Source organism: Bombina bombina, chromosome 1, assembly GCF_027579735.1.
Source record: "Bombina bombina isolate aBomBom1 chromosome 1, aBomBom1.pri, whole genome shotgun sequence".
Classification (NCBI taxonomy): domain Eukaryota; kingdom Metazoa; phylum Chordata; class Amphibia; order Anura; family Bombinatoridae; genus Bombina; species Bombina bombina.
Genome location: NC_069499.1, coordinates 762411799 through 762427168, shown reverse-complemented (window position 1 = coordinate 762427168; position 15370 = coordinate 762411799).

The window sequence follows — 15370 nt, the reverse complement described above, 5'->3', positions numbered from 1 at the left end:
ATTATAGTGGCGGCGATGTCAGGGTGCGGGGGAATAGGGGTTAATATATTTAACTAGTGTCGGTGATGTCGGGGGTGGAAAATTAGGGGTTAATAACTTTATTGAATAGTCGCAATGTGGGTGGGCGGCAGATTAGGAGTTAATATGTTTAATATATTGTTTGCAATGCAGGAGTGCAGCGGTTTAAGGGTTAATAGGTAGTTTATCGGTGTTAGTGTACTTTGTAACAATTTAGTTATGAGTTTTGTGAAACATTTTTGTTACACAAAACTCGTAACTACTGCTCTCAGATGGAGGTATGGATCGTGTCGGTATAGGCTGTAACACAAGCTTTTTAGCCTCACCACACAACATGTAATTAGTGATGTCGCTAACCTTAAAATTTCGGTTCGCGAACGGCGGACTCAAACTTCCGCAACTGTTCGCGAACCGGCGAACCGCCATTGACTTCAATAGGCAGGCGAACTTTAAAACCCACAAGGACTCTTTCTGGCCACAATAGTGATGGAAAAGTTGTTTCAATGGGACTAACACCTGGACTGTGGCATGCCGGAGGGGGATCCATGGCAAAACTCCCACGGAAAATTACATAGTTGATGCAGAGTCTGGTTTTAACCCATAAAGGGCCTTAATCACCTAACATTCCTAAAATTTTTTTGAATAACGTGCTTTAAAACATCAGGTATGATGTTGTATCGATCAGGTAGTGTAAGGGTTACGCCCGCTTCACAGTGACAGACCAAACTCCCCGTGTAACGCACCGCAAACAACTGCAAACAGTCCATTTGCACTACCACGAGATAGATAGATTTGATAGATAGATACATAAATTACATAGATCAATAGATGCAATATACATATGATAGATACAAATGACATAGCTCAATAGATGCAATATACATTTGATAGATACGAATTACATAGATCAATCGATGCAATATACATTTGATAGATACAATATACATTTGATACATACGAATTACATAGATCAATAGATGCAATTTATATTTGATAGATACGATTGATAGCTAGATAGATTCGATAGATAAATAGATAGATTTGATAGATATATGATTTCCCTGACAGAGTATAACAATAAGACATGCGGTCTGGGACCCGTGGTGTTTTAAGTAGTATTATTCTTAGCAGTTTACTACCTGTTACTCCTCCTATCGGGGGAGGTTTATATGGCCTGCATTTTTGGAACAGGTAGATGGAAGAAGATGATGGTCTGTCCTCCTACTTCAAATTTGGCCTAAACACAAGTGGCTGTCTCAAATCAGTCCGGCCACAAGATAGATAGATTTGATAGATAGATATACATAGATAGTTAGATAGAATCGATAGAAGATAAATAGATCGATTTGATAGATATATAATTACCCTGACAAAGTATAATAATAAAACATGCGGTCTGGGACCCATGGTAACTAGGTTGTGTTAAGTAGTACTATTCTTAGCACTTTAATACCTGTTACTCCCCCTATCGGGGGAGGTCTATATGGCCTGCATGATTACCCTGACAAAGTATAATAACAAAACATGTGGTCTGCGACCCATGGTAACTTGGTTGTGTTAAGTAGTACTATTCTTAGCACTTTAATCCCTGTAACTCCCCCTATCAGGGGAGGTCTATATGGCCTGCATGATTACCCTGACCAAGTATAACAACAAAACATGTGGTCTGGGACCCATGGTAACTAGGTTGTGTTAAGTAGTACTGTTCTTAGCACTTTAATACCTGTTACTCCCCCTATCTGGGTCGGTCTATATGGCCTGCATGATTACCCTGACAAAGTATAAAAACAAGACATGCGGCTGGGACCCATGGTAACTAGGTTGTGTTAAGTAGTACTGTTCTTAGCACTTTAATACCTGTTACTCCCCCTATCTGGGTCGGTCTATATGGCCTGCATGATTACCCTGACAAAGTATAACAACAAAACATGTGGTCTGGGACCCATGGTAACTAGGTTGTGTTAAGTAGTACTGTTCTTAGCACTTTAATACCTGTTACTCCCCCTATCTGGGTCAGTCTATATGGCCTGCATGATTACCCTGACAAAGTATAACAACAAGACATGCGGTCTGGGACCCATGGTAACTAGGTTGTGTTAAGTAGTACTGTTCTTAGCAGTTTAATACCTGTTACTCCCCATATCGGGGGAGGTCTATATGGCTTGCATGATTACCCTGACAAAGTATAACAACAAAACATGTGGTCTGGGACCCATGGTAACTAGGTTGTGTTAAGTAGTACTGTTCTTAGCACTTTAATCCCTGTAACTCCCCCTATCGGGGGAGGTCTATATGGCCTGCCTGATTACCCTGACAAAGTATAACAACAAGACATGCGGTCTGGGACCCATGGTAACAATGTTGTGTTAAGTAGTACTGTTCTTAGCACTTTAATACCTGTTACTCCCCCTATCTGGGTCGGTCTATATGGCCTGCATGATTACCCTGACAAAGTATAATAATAAAACATGCGGTCTGGGACCCATGGTAACTAGGTTGTGTTAAGTAGTACTATTCTTAGCACTTTAATACCTGTTACTCCCCCTATCGGGGGAGGTCTATATGGCCTGCATGATTACCCTGACAAAGTATAATAACAAAACATGTGGTCTGAGACCCATGGTAACTTGGTTGTGTTAAGTAGTACTATTCTTAGCACTTTAATCCCTGTAACTCCCCCTATCAGGGGAGGTCTATATGGCCTGCATGATTACCCTGACCAAGTATAACAACAAAACATGTGGTCTGGGACCCATGGTGACTAGGTTGTGTTAAGTAGTACTGTTCTTAGCACTTTAATACCTGTTACTCCCCCTATCTGGGTCGGTCTATATGGCCTGCATGATTACCCTGACAAAGTATAAAAACAAGACATGCGGTCTGGGACCCATGGTAACTAGGTTGTGTTAAGTAGTACTGTTCTTAGCACTTTAATACCTGTTACTCCCCCTATCTGGGTCGGTCTATATGGCCTGCATGATTACCCTGACAAAGTATAACAACAAAACATGTTGTCTGGGACCCATGGTAACTAGGTTGTGTTAAGTAGTACTGTTCTTAGCACTTTAATACCTGTTACTCCCCCTATCTGGGTCGGTCTATATGGCCTGCATGATTACCCTGACAAAGTATAACAACAAGACATGCGGTCTGGGACTCATGGTAACTAGGTTGTGTTAAGTAGTACTGTTCTTAGCAGTTTAATACCTGTTACTCCCCATATCGGGGGAGGTCTATATGGCTTGCATGATTACCCTGACAAAGTATAACAACAAAACATGTGGTCTGGGACCCATGGTAACTAGGTTGTGTTAAGTAGTACTGTTCTTAGCACTTTAATCCCTGTAACTACCCCTATCGGGGGAGGTCTATATGGCCTGCCTGATTACCCTGACAAAGTATAACAACAAGACATGCGGTCTGGGACCCATGGTAACAATGTTGTGTTAAGTAGTACTGTTCTTAGCACTTTAATACCTGTTACTCCCCCTATCTGGGTCGGTCTATATGGCCTGCATGATTACCCTGACAAAGTATAACAACAAAACATGCGGTCTGGGACCCATGGTAACTAGGTTGTGTTAAGTAGTACTGTTCTTAGCAGTTTAATACCTGTTACTCCCCATATCGGGGGAGGTCTATATGGCCTGCATGATTACCCTGACAAAGTATAACAACAAGACATGCGGTCTGGGACCCATGTTAACTAGGTTGTGTTAAGTAGTACTATTCTTAGCACTTTAACACCTTAATGACCACAATGTACCCTGTATGTCACTAGTCGTTAAGGGTTTTTTCAGGACATAATAGCACAAGTCTAGCAAGAACACGCTATTAATGCACTCCCTCCAGCAGGCTTTGTGGAATAGAGCAGTCTCAACGCTGGTGGCAAGACCGTGCTATAAAACAATCAAGTCCCAAAAAAAGGCCAGCGACATACAGGGTACGTCGCTGGTCCTTAAGGGGTTAATCCCTGTAACTCCCCCTATCGGGGGAGGTCTATATGGCCTGCATGATTACCCTGACAAAGTATAACAACAAAACATGAGGTCTGGGACCCATGGTAACTAGGTTGTGTTAAGTAGTACTGTTCTTAGCACTTTAATCCCTGTAAATCCCCCTATCGGGGGAGGTCTATATGGCCTGCATGATTACCCTGACAAAGTATAACAACAAAACATGTGGTGTGGGACCCATGGTAACTAGGTTGTGTTAAGTAGTACTGTTCTTAGCAGTTTAATACCTGTTACTCCCCATATCGGGGGAGGTCTATATGGCCATCATGATTACCCTGACAAAGTATAATAATAAAACATGCGGTCTGGGACCCATGGTAACTAGGTTGTGTTAAGTAGTACTATTCTTAGCACTTAAATCCCTGTAACTCCCCCTATCGGGGGAGGTCTATATGGCCTGCATGATTACCCTGACAAAGTATAACAACAAGACATGCGGTCTGGGACCCATGGTAACTAGGTTGTGTTAAGTAGTACTGTTCTTAGCACTTTAATACCTGTTACTCCCCCTATCTGGGTCGGTCTATATGGCCTGCATGATTACCCTGACAAAGTATAACAACAAGACATGCGGTCTGGGACCCATGGTAACTAGGTTGTGTTAAGTAGTACTGTTCTTAGCAGTTTAATACCTGTTACTCCCCATATCGGGGGAGGTCTATATGGCTTGCATGATTACCCTGACAAATTATAACAACAAAACATGTGGTCTGGGACCCATGGTAACTAGGTTGTGTTAAGTAGTACTGTTCTTAGCACTTTAATCCCTGTAACTCCCCCTATCGGGGGAGGTCTATATGGCCTGCCTGATTACCCTGACAAAGTATAACAACAAGACATGCGGTCTGGGACCCATGGTAACTATGTTGTGTTAAGTAGTACTGTTCTTAGCACTTTAATACCTGTTACTCCACCTATCTGGGTCGGTCTATATGGCCTGCATGATTACCCTGACAAAGTATAACAACAAGACATGCGGTCTGGGACCCATGGTAACTATGTTGTGTTAAGTAGTACTGTTCTTAGCACTTTAATACCTGTTACTCCCCCTATCTGGGTCGGTCTATATGGCCTGCATGATTACCCTGACAAAGTATAACAACAATACATGCGGTCTGGGACCCATGGTAACTAGGTTGTGTTAAGTAGTACTGTTCTTAGCAGTTTAATACCTGTAACTCCCCATATCGGGGGAAGTCTATATGGCTTGCATGATTACCCTGACAAAGTATAACAACAAAACATGTTGTCTGGGACCCATGGTAACTAGGTTGTGTTAAGTAGTACCGTTCTTAGCACTTTAATCCCTGTAACTCCCCCTATCGTGGGAGGTCTATATGGCCTGCCTGATTACCCTGACAAAGTATAACAACAAGACATGCGGTCTGGGACCCATGGTAACTATGTTGTGTTAAGTAGTACTGTTCTTAGCACTTTAATACCTGTTACTCCCCCTATCTGGGTCGGTCTATATGGCCTGCATGATTATCCTGACAAAGTATAACAACAAGACATGCGGTCTGGGACCCATGGTAACTATGTTGTGTTAAGTAGTACTGTTATTAGCACTTTAATACCTGTTACTCCCCCTATCTGGGTCGGTCTATATGGCCTGCATGATTACCCTGACAAAGTATAACAACAAGACATGCGGTCTGGGACCCATGGTAACTAGGTTGTGTTAAGTAGTACTGTTCTTAGCAGTTTAATACCTGTTACTCCCCATATCGGGGTCGGTCTATATGGCCTGCATGATTACCCTGACAAAGTATAACAACAAGACATGCGGTCTGGGACCCATGTTAACTAGGTTGTGTTAAGTAGTACTATTCTTAGCACTTTAATCCCTGTAAATCCCCCTATCGGGGGAGGTCTATATGGCCTGCATGATTACCCTGACAAAGTATAACAACAAAACATGTGGTGTGGGACCCATGGTAACTAGGTTGTGTTAAGTAGTACTGTTCTTAGCAGTTTAATACCTGTTACTCCCCATATCGGGGGAGGTCTATATGGCCATCATGATTACCCTGACAAAGTATAATAATAAAACATGTGGTCTGGGACCCATGGTAACTAGGTTGTGTTAAGTAGTACTATTCTTAGCACTTAAATCCCTGTAACTCCCCCATATCGGGGGAGGTCTATATGGCCTGCATGATTACCCTGACAAAGTATAACAACAAGACATGCGGTCTGGGACCCATGGTAACTAGGTTGTGTTAAGTAGTACTGTTCTTAGCACTTTAATACCTGTTACTCCCCCTATCTGGGTCGGTCTATATGGCCTGCATGATTACCCTGACAAAGTATAACAACAAGACATGCGGTCTGGGACCCATGGTAACTATGTTGTGTTAAGTAGTACTGTTCTTAGCACTTTAATACCTGTTACTCCCCCTATCTGGGTCGGTCTATATGGCCTGCATGATTACCCTGACAAAGTATTACAACAAGACATGCGGTCTGGGACCCATGGTAACTAGGTTGTGTTAAGTAGTACTGTTCTTAGCACTTTAATCCCTGTAAATCCCCCTATCGGGGGAGGTCTATATGGCCTGCATGATTACCCTGACAAAGTATAACAACAAAACATGTGGTGTGGGACCCATGGTAACTAGGTTGTGTAAGTAGTATTGTTCTTAGCAGTTTAATACCTGTTACTCCCCATATCGGGGGAGTTCTATATGGCCATCATGATTACCCTAACAAAGTATAATAATAAAACATGCGGTCTGGTACCCATGGGAACTAGGTTGTGTTAAGTAGTACTATTCTTAGCACTTAAATCCCTGTAACTCCCCCTATCGGAGGAGGTCTATATGGCCTGCATGATTACCCTGACAAAGTATAACAACAAAACATGTGGTGTGGGACCCATGGTAACTAGGTTGTGTTAAGTAGTACTGTTCTTAGCAGTTTAATACCTGTTACTCCCCATATCGGGGGAGGTCTATATGGCCTGCATGATTACCCTGACAAAGTATAATAATAAAACATGCGGTCTGGGACCCATGGTAACTAGGTTGTGTTAAGTAGTACTATTCTTAGCACTTTAATCCCTGTAACTCCCCCTATCGGGGGAGGTCTATATGGCCTTCATGATTACCCTGACAAAGTATAACAACAAAACATGTGGACTGGGACCCATGGTAACTAGGTTGTGTTAAGTAGTACTGTTCTTAGCAGTTTAATACCGGTTACTCCCCATATCGGGGGAGGTCTATATGGCCTGCATGATTACCCTGACAAAGTATAATAATAAAACATGAGGTCTGGGACCCATGGTAACTAGGTTGTGTTAAGTAGTACTATTCTTAGCACTTTAATCCCTGTAACTCCCCCTATCGGGGGAGGTCTATATGGCCTGCCTGATTACCCTGACAAAATATAACAATAAAACATGTGGTCTGGGAGCCATGGTAACTAGGTTGTGTTAAGTAGTACTGTTCTTAGCAGTTTAATAGCTGTTATTCCCCATATCGGGGGAGGTCTATATGGCCTACATGATTACCCTGACAAAGTATAATAATAAAACATGCGGGCTGGGACCCATGGTAACTAGGTTGTGTTAAGTAGTACTATTCTTAGCACTTTAATCTCTGTAACTCCCCCTATTGGGGGAGGTCTATATGGCCTGCATGATTACCCTGACAAAGTATAATAATAAAACATGCGGACTGGGACCCATGGTAACTAGGTTGTGTTAAGTAGTACTATTCTTAGCACTTTAATCCCTGTAACTCCCCCTATCGGGGGAGGTCTATATGGCCTGCATGATTACCCTGACAAAGTATAATAACAAAACATGTGGTCTGGGGTCCATGGTAACTAGGTTGTGTTAAGTAGTACTGTTCTTAGCAGTTTAATACCTGTTACTCGCCATATCGGCCGGAGGAGGTCTATATGGCCTGCATGATTACCCTGACAAAGTATAACAACAAAACATGTGGTCTGGAACCCATAGTAACTAGGTTGTGTTAAGTAGTACTGTTCTTAGCAGTTTAATACCTGTTACTCCCCCTATCGGGGGAGGTCTATATGGCCTGCATGATTACCCTGACAAAGTATAATAATAAAACATGCGGTCTGGGACCCATGGTAACTAGGTTGTGTTAAGTAGTACTGTTCTTAGCACTTTAATCCCTGTAACTCCCCCTATCGGTGGAGGTCTATATGGCCTGCATGATTACCCTGACAAAGTATAAAAATAAAACATGCGGTCTGGGACCCATGGTAACTAGGTTGTGTTAAGTAGTACTATTCTTAGCACTTTAATCCATGTAACTCCCCTATCGGGGGAGGTCTATATGGCCTGCATGATTACCCTGACAAAGTATAACAACAAAACATGTGGTCTGACACCCATGGTAACTAGGTTGTGTTAAGTAGTACTGTTCTTAGCAGTTTAATACCTGTTACTCCCCATATCGGCCGGGGGAGGTCTATATGGCCTGCATGATTACCCTGACAAAGTATAATAATAAAACAGGCAGTCTGGGACCCATGGTAACTAGGTTGTGTTAAGTAGTACTATTCTTAGCACTTTCATCCCTGTAACTCCCACTATCGGGGGAGGTCTATATGGCCTGCATGATTACCCTGACAAAGTATAACAACAAAACATGTGGTCTCAGACCCATGGTAACTAGGTTGTGTTAAGTAGTACTGTTCTTAGCAGTTTAATACCTGTTACTCCCCCTATCGTGGGAGGTCTATATGGCCTGCATGATTACCCTGACAAAGTATAATAATAAAACATGCGGTCTGGGACCCATGGTAACTAGGTTGTGTTAAGTAGTACTGTTCTTAGCAGTTTAATACCTGTTACTCCCCATATCGGGGGAGGTCTATATGGCCATCATGATTACCCTGACAAAGTATAATAATAAAACATGTGGTCTGGGACCCATGGTAACTAGGTTGTGTTAAGTAGTACTATTCTTAGCACTTAAATCCCTGTAACTCCCCCATATCGGGGGAGGTCTATATGGCCTGCATGATTACCCTGACAAAGTATAACAACAAGACATGCGGTCTGGGACCCATGGTAACTAGGTTGTGTTAAGTAGTACTGTTCTTAGCACTTTAATACCTGTTACTCCCCCTATCTGGGTCGGTCTATATGGCCTGCATGATTACCCTGACAAAGTATAACAACAAGACATGCGGTCTGGGACCCATGGTAACTAGGTTGTGTTAAGTAGTACTGTTCTTAGCACTTTAATACTTGTTACTCCCCCTATCTGGGTCGGTCTATATGGCCTGCATGATTACCCTGACAAAGTATTACAACAAGACATGCGGTCTGGGACCCATGGTAACTAGGTTGTGTTAAGTAGTACTGTTCTTAGCACTTTAATCCCTGTAAATCACCCTATCGGGGGAGGTCTATATGGCCTGCATGATTACCCTGACAAAGTATAACAACAAAACATGTGGTGTGGGACCCATGGTAACTAGGTTGTGTAAGTAGTATTGTTCTTAGCAGTTTAATACCTGTTACTCCCCATATCTGGGGAGTTCTATATGGCCATCATGATTACCCTGACAAAGTATAATAATAAAACATGCGGTCTGGTACCCATGGGAACTAGGTTGTGTTAAGTAGTACTATTCTTAGCACTTAAATCCCTGTAACTCCCCCTATCGGAGGAGGTCTATATGGCCTGCATGATTACCCTGACAAAGTATAACAACAAAACATGTGGTCTGGGACCCATGGTAACTAGGTTGTGTTAAGTAGTACTGTTCTTAGCAGTTTAATACCTGTTACTCCCCATATCGGGGGAGGTCTATATGGCCTGCATGATTACCCTGACAAAGTATAATAATAAAACATGCGGTCTGGGACCCATGGTAACTAGGTTGTGTTAAGTAGTACTATTCTTAGCACTTTAATCCCTGTAACTCCCCCTATCGGGGGAGGTCTATATGGCCTTCATGATTACCCTGACAAAGTATAACAACAAAACATGTGGACTGGGACCCATGGTAACTAGGTTGTGTTAAGTAGTACTGTTCTTAGCAGTTTAATACCGGTTACTCCCCATATCGGGGGAGGTCTATATGGCCTGCATGATTACCCTGACAAAGTATAATAATAAAACATGCGGTCTGGGACCCATGGTAACTAGGTTGTGTTAAGTAGTACTATTCTTAGCACTTTAATCCCTGTAACTCCCCCTATCGGGGGAGGTCTATATGGCCTGCCTGATTACCCTGACAAAATATAACAACAAAACATGTGGTCTGGGAGCCATGGTAACTAGGTTGTGTTAAGTAGTACTGTTCTTAGCAGTTTAATAGCTGTTATTCCCCATATCGGGGGAGGTCTATATGGCCTACATGATTACCCTGACAAAGTATAATAATAAAACATGCGGGCTGGGACCCATGGTAACTAGGTTGTGTTAAGTAGTACTATTCTTAGCACTTTAATCTCTGTAACTCCCCCTATTGGGGGAGGTCTATATGGCCTGCATGATTACCCTGACAAAGTATAATAATAAAACATGCGGACTGGGACCCATGGTAACTAGGTTGTGTTAAGTAGTACTATTCTTAGCACTTTAATCCCTGTAACTCCCCCTATCGGGGGAGGTCTATATGGCCTGCATGATTACCCTGACAAAGTATAATAACAAAACATGTGGTCTGGGGTCCATGGTAACTAGGTTGTGTTAAGTAGTACTGTTCTTAGCAGTTTAATACCTGTTACTCGCCATATCGGCCGGAGGAGGTCTATATGGCCTGCATGATTACCCTGACAAAGTATAACAACAAAACATGTGGTCTGGAACCCATAGTAACTAGGTTGTGTTAAGTAGTACTGTTCTTAGCAGTTTAATACCTGTTACTCCCCCTATCGGGGGAGGTCTATATGGCCTGCATGATTACCCTGACAAAGTATAATAATAAAACATGCGGTCTGGGACCCATGGTAACTAGGTTGTGTTAAGTAGTACTGTTCTTAGCACTTTAATCCCTGTAACTCCCCCTATCGGTGGAGGTCTATATGGCCTGCATGATTACCCTGACAAAGTATAAAAATAAAACATGCGGTCTGGGACCCATGGTAACTAGGTTGTGTTAAGTAGTACTATTCTTAGCATTTTAATCCATGTAACTCCCCTATCGGGGGAGGTCTATATGGCCTGCATGATTACCCTGACAAAGTATAACAACAAAACATGTGGTCTGACACCCATGGTAACTAGGTTGTGTTAAGTAGTACTGTTCTTAGCAGTTTAATACCTGTTACTCCCCATATCGGCCGGGGGAGGTCTATATGGCCTGCATGATTACCCTGACAAAGTATAATAATAAAACAGGCAGTCTGGGACCCATGGTAACTAGGTTGTGTTAAGTAGTACTATTCTTAGCACTTTCATCCCTGTAACTCCCACTATCGGGGGAGGTCTATATGGCCTGCATGATTACCCTGACAAAGTATAACAACAAAACATGTGGTCTCAGACCCATGGTAACTAGGTTGTGTTAAGTAGTACTGTTCTTAGCAGTTTAATACCTGTTACTCCCCCTATCGTGGGAGGTCTATATGGCCTGCATGATTACCCTGACAAAGTATAATAATAAAACATGCGGTCTGGGACCCATGGTAACTAGGTCGTGTTAAGTAGTACTATTCTTAGCACTTTAATCCCTGTAACTCCCCCTATCGGGGGAGGTCTTTATGGCCTGCATGATTACCCTGACAAAGTATAATAATAAAACAGGCAGTCTGGGGCCATAAGAACAGTACTACTTAACACAACCTAGTTACCATGGGTCTGAGACCACATGTTTTGATGTTATACTTTGTCAGGGTAATCATGCAGGCCATATAGACCTCCCCCGATAGTGGGAGTTACAGGGATGAAAGTGCTAAGAATAGTACTACTTAACACAACCTAGTTACCATGGGTCCCAGACTGCCTGTTTTATTATTATACTTTGTCAGGGTAATCATGCAGGCCATATAGACCTCCCCCGGCCGATATGGGGAGTAACAGGTATTAAACTGCTAAGAACAGTACTACTTAACACAACCTAGTTACCATGGGTGTCAGACCACATGTTTTGTTGTTATACTTTGTCAGGGTAATCATGCAGGCCATATAGACCTCCCCCGATAGGGGAGTTACATGGATTAAAGTGCTAAGAATAGTACTACTTAACACAACCTAGTTACCATGGGTCCCAGACCGCATGTTTTATTTTTATACTTTGTCAGGGTAATCATGCAGGCCATATAGACCTCCACCGATAGGGGGAGTTACAGGGATTAAAGTGCTAAGAACAGTACTACTTAACACAACCTAGTTACCATGGGTCCCAGACCGCATTTTTTATTATTATACTTTGTCAGGGTAATCATGCAGGCCATATAGACCTCCCCCGATAGGGGGAGTAACAGGTATTAAACTGCTAAGAACAGTACTACTTAACACAACCTAGTTACTATGGGTTCCAGACCACATGTTTTGTTGTTATACTTTGTCAGGGTAATCATGCAGGCCATATAGACCTCCTCCGGCCGATATGGCGAGTAACAGGTATTAAACTGCTAAGAACAGTACTACTTAACACAACCTAGTTACCATGGACCCCAGACCACATGTTTTGTTATTATACTTTGTCAGGGTAATCATGCAGGCCATAAAGACCTCCCCCGATAGGGGGAGTTACAGGGATTAAAGTGCTAAGAATAGTACTACTTAACACGACCTAGTTACCATGGGTCCCAGACCGCATGTTTTATTATTATACTTTGTCAGGGTAATCATGCAGGCCATATAGACCTCCCACGATAGGGGGAGTAACAGGTATTAAACTGCTAAGAACAGTACTACTTAACACAACCTAGTTACCATGGGTCTGAGACCACATGTTTTGTTGTTATACTTTGTCAGGGTAATCATGCAGGCCATATAGACCTCCCCCGATAGTGGGAGTTACAGGGATGAAAGTGCTAAGAATAGTACTACTTAACACAACCTAGTTACCATGGGTCCCAGACTGCCTGTTTTATTATTATACTTTGTCAGGGTAATCATGCAGGCCATATAGACCTCCCCCGGCCGATATGGGGAGTAACAGGTATTAAACTGCTAAGAACAGTACTACTTAACACAACCTAGTTACCATGGGTGTCAGACCACATGTTTTGTTGTTATACTTTGTCAGGGTAATCATGCAGGCCATATAGACCTCCCCCGATAGGGGAGTTACATGGATTAAAGTGCTAAGAATAGTACTACTTAACACAACCTAGTTACCATGGGTCCCAGAACGCATGTTTTATTTTTATACTTTGTCAGGGTAATCATGCAGGCCATATAGACCTCCACCGATAGGGGGAGTTACAGGGATTAAAGTGCTAAGAACAGTACTACTTAACACAACCTAGTTACCATGGGTCCCAGACCGCATTTTTTATTATTATACTTTGTCAGGGTAATCATGCAGGCCATATAGACCTCCCCCGATAGGGGGAGTAACAGGTATTAAACTGCTAAGAACAGTACTACTTAACACAACCTAGTTACTATGGGTTCCAGACCACATGTTTTGTTGTTATACTTTGTCAGGGTAATCATGCAGGCCATATAGACCTCCTCCGGCCGATATGGCGAGTAACAGGTATTAAACTGCTAAGAACAGTACTACTTAACACAACCTAGTTACCATGGGTCCCAGACCACATGTTTTGTTGTTATACTTTGTCAGGGTAATCATGCAGGCCATATAGACCTCCCCCGAGGTTGTGTTAAGTAGTACTATTCTTAGCACTTTAATCCCTGTAACTCCCCCTATTGGGGGAGGTCTATATGGCCTGCATGATTACCCTGACAAAGTATAATAATAAAACATGCGGTCTGGGACCCATGGTAACTAGGTTGTGTTAAGTAGTACTATTCTTAGCACTTTAATCCCTGTTTTGTTGTTATACTTTGTCAGGGTAATCATGCAGGCCATATAGACCTCCCCCGATAGTGGGAGTTACAGGGATGAAAGTGCTAAGAATAGTACTACTTAACACAACCTAGTTACCATGGGTCCCAGACTGCCTGTTTTATTATTATACTTTGTCAGGGTAATCATGCAGGCCATATAGACCTCCCCCGGCCGATATGGGGAGTAACAGGTATTAAACTGCTAAGAACAGTACTACTTAACACAACCTAGTTACCATGGGTGTCAGACCACATGTTTTGTTGTTATACTTTGTCAGGGTAATCATGCAGGCCATATAGACCTCCCCCGATAGGGGAGTTACATGGATTAAAGTGCTAAGAATAGTACTACTTAACACAACCTAGTTACCATGGGTCCCAGAACGCATGTTTTATTTTTATACTTTGTCAGGGTAATCATGCAGGCCATATAGACCTCCACCGATAGGGGGAGTTACAGGGATTAAAGTGCTAAGAACAGTACTACTTAACACAACCTAGTTACCATGGGTCCCAGACCGCATTTTTTATTATTATACTTTGTCAGGGTAATCATGCAGGCCATATAGACCTCCCCCGATAGGGGGAGTAACAGGTATTAAACTGCTAAGAACAGTACTACTTAACACAACCTAGTTACTATGGGTTCCAGACCACATGTTTTGTTGTTATACTTTGTCAGGGTAATCATGCAGGCCATATAGACCTCCTCCGGCCGATATGGCGAGTAACAGGTATTAAACTGCTAAGAACAGTACTACTTAACACAACCTAGTTACCATGGACCCCAGACCACATGTTTTGTTATTATACTTTGTCAGGGTAATCATGCAGGCCATAAAGACCTCCCCCGAGGTTGTGTTAAGTAGTACTATTCTTAGCACTTTAATCCCTGTAACTCCCCCTATTGGGGGAGGTCTATATGGCCTGCATGATTACCCTGACAAAGTATAATAATAAAACATGCGGTCTGGGACCCATGGTAACTAGGTTGTGTTAAGTAGTACTATTCTTAGCACTTTAATCCCTGTAACTCCCCCTATCGGGGGAGGTCTATATGGCCTGCATGATTACCCTGACAAAGTATAATAACAAAACATGTGGTCTGGGGTCCCATGGTAACTAGGTTGTGTTAAGTAGTACTGTTCTTAGCAGTTTAATACCTGTTACTCGCCCTATCGGCCGGAGGAGGTCTATATGGCCTGCATGATTACCCTGACAAAGTATAACAACAAAACATGTGGTCTGACACCCATGGTAACTAGGTTGTGTTAAGTAGTACTGTTCTTAGCAGTTTAATACCTGTTACTCCCCATATCGGCCGGGGGAGGTCTATATGGCCTGCATGATTACCCTGACAAAGTATAATAATAAAAC